Source organism: Colobus angolensis, unplaced genomic scaffold (genome assembly GCF_000951035.1).
Source record: "Colobus angolensis palliatus isolate OR3802 unplaced genomic scaffold, Cang.pa_1.0 Scaffold52, whole genome shotgun sequence".
Lineage (NCBI taxonomy): Eukaryota > Metazoa > Chordata > Mammalia > Primates > Cercopithecidae > Colobus > Colobus angolensis.
This window is the reverse complement of record NW_012118710.1, coordinates 333,148-335,312: the sequence shown is the minus strand read 5'-3', so window position 1 is coordinate 335,312 and position 2,165 is coordinate 333,148. Positions and strand designations below refer to the sequence as shown.

At 40.4% G+C, this 2,165-nt stretch overlaps 1 protein-coding gene across 1 annotated transcript in view; it reads left to right on the top strand.

Moving 5' to 3' along the window:
• The window catches only part of POLB (polymerase (DNA directed), beta), a 39,994-nt gene that overhangs the window by 27,063 nt on the left and 10,766 nt on the right, over positions 1–2,165 (top strand). The gene's annotated exons all lie outside the window — the stretch shown is intronic.

Here is a 2,165-nt window from a genome sequence, read left to right as displayed (position 1 = left end):
CTCACTGATTAGTAGAAAGAACGTTGGACCGGGGTCAAAAGACCTGGGGTCTGAGGCCAGATCTACCACTGTTTTGTCTCTCCTGATCTTAGATTCCATACTTGCAAAATGAGAGAACTGAAATTAACCAGTTGTTCAAGTATGTCTGCATCAGAAATACCTAGGACTTAAAAAAAAAAAATACATATTGTTGTACCCTTCTACAAATCTGCTAAATAAGAACCTCCTTAGGTGGGAATTGGGATTCTGTATTTTCAAAATGTAGATTTGGAGGCACAGCAAGCCACATGCTTGCTATCATGGCTATGACAACCTTCCTGGATTTATTTCTATTTTATTTTTACTTTTTTGGGGTATGTTGTATGGTTATATGCTTTCACATAAAAAGGTATACACTAAGATGTCTCACTTCCACAGTCCCTGTGCACTCCTTCCTACTCCTTCCTACTAAGTCCCATTAAGAACCACTTCCCTATGGATTCTTATAATGTTTCTTCCTGAAAATACAACCACATATTAGTATACCATCTTTATTTCTTTCTTCTCCCTTTCTTTCATAAAGTAACATAATATGTATACAATACTATACCTTGCTTTTTTCACTTATAAATACATCCTGGAGATTTTTCCATATCAATATGTAGAAAATTTCCTTCTTTATTTTTTGAGATGGGGTCTCTCTCTGTCACCCAGGCTGGAGTGTAGTGGCGTGATCTCGGCTCGCTGCAACCTCCGCCTCCTGTGCTGAAGTGATCCTCCCACTTCAACCTCTAGAGTAGCTGGGACCACAGGCATGTGCCAACACACCCGGCTAATTTTTTTTTTGTTTTTTTTTGGTAGAGACCTGGTTTTACTATGTTGCCTGGGCTGGTCTCAACTCTTGGCTCAAGTGATCCACCCACCTCAGCCTCCCAAAGTGCTGATATTACAGGCATGAACCACTGTACCTGGCCCCTTATTCTTTTTTGTAGCTGCGTAACATTCAGTTGTATGCATGTATCATACTTCATTTATTTATCCAGTCCCCTATTAATGGACCCTTGGGTTGTTTCTGTTTTTTTGCTCATACAGTTTTTTTGTTTTTGTTTTTTTAGATAAAGTGAAACATTGTTGTTGGTAGGCAGACGGTGAAAGACATCCAGCTTTTAGGAGAACGAAATCAGAAGAAGAGAAGGCATAGATTTTCCTTTACTAAAATAGCTTCCATGGATGTCCAGTACACAGTCTAGTCTTCTTTTTCTTTTTGAGGCAGAGTCTCGCTGTGTCGCCCAGGCTGGAGTGCAGTGGTGTGATCTCAGCTCATTGCAACCTCTGCTTCCCAGGTCAAGCAATTCTCCTGCCTCAACCTCCTGAGTAGCTGAGATTACAGGCACACACCACCATGTCTGGCAAATTTTTGTATTTTTTTTTTTTAGTAGAAATAGGGTTTCACCATGTTGGCCAGACTGGTCTTGAACTCCTGACCTCAAGTGATCCGCCCACCTTGGCCTCCCAAAGTTCTGGGATTATACGTGTGAACCACCGTGCCCGGCCTAGCCTTCTTTATATTTAAATATTTGGTTAAGGCGCTGTGGCTCATGCTTGTAATCCCAGCACTTTGGGAGGCTGAAGTGAGAGGATCTCAAAGACACTGCAAGATCTTTAGTCACCAAAAGTATGTTTGGCCTCTATTGTACTTATCAAAATGCAAGGGAGGAGATAGATTGGATTCTTTTATGCTGTATACCAGGCACTATAGTGGATGCTTTTACATATGTTCTTATTTACACAATAGCAGATGAAGTAGTTTTTAGTAGTTTACATATAAGAAAACTGAGGTCTAGAGGAATGAAGAGTCCTCATTTGCAGCACTGAAAAAAAAGTAAAATGAACAAATTCCATCTAAGTGGAGACAGAATTTCATAGAATATAGGAAAAGAAAGGTTTAAATAGCTGCATGTAACTTGCCTGAAGCTATGTGGTTGTAGAGTATAGATTGATTAATTGAGTTCAATCATAGGAATTGAAATGAGTTGTCTTTTTTTAAAAAAAAAAAGAGAGAGCCTTCGTCTCTCTATGTTAACTGGGTTGGTCTCGAACTGCTGGCCTCAGCGATCCTCTGGCCTCAGCCTCTCAAAGTGTTGGGATTACAGGCATGAGCCACTGTGCCTGGCCGAAATGAGTTT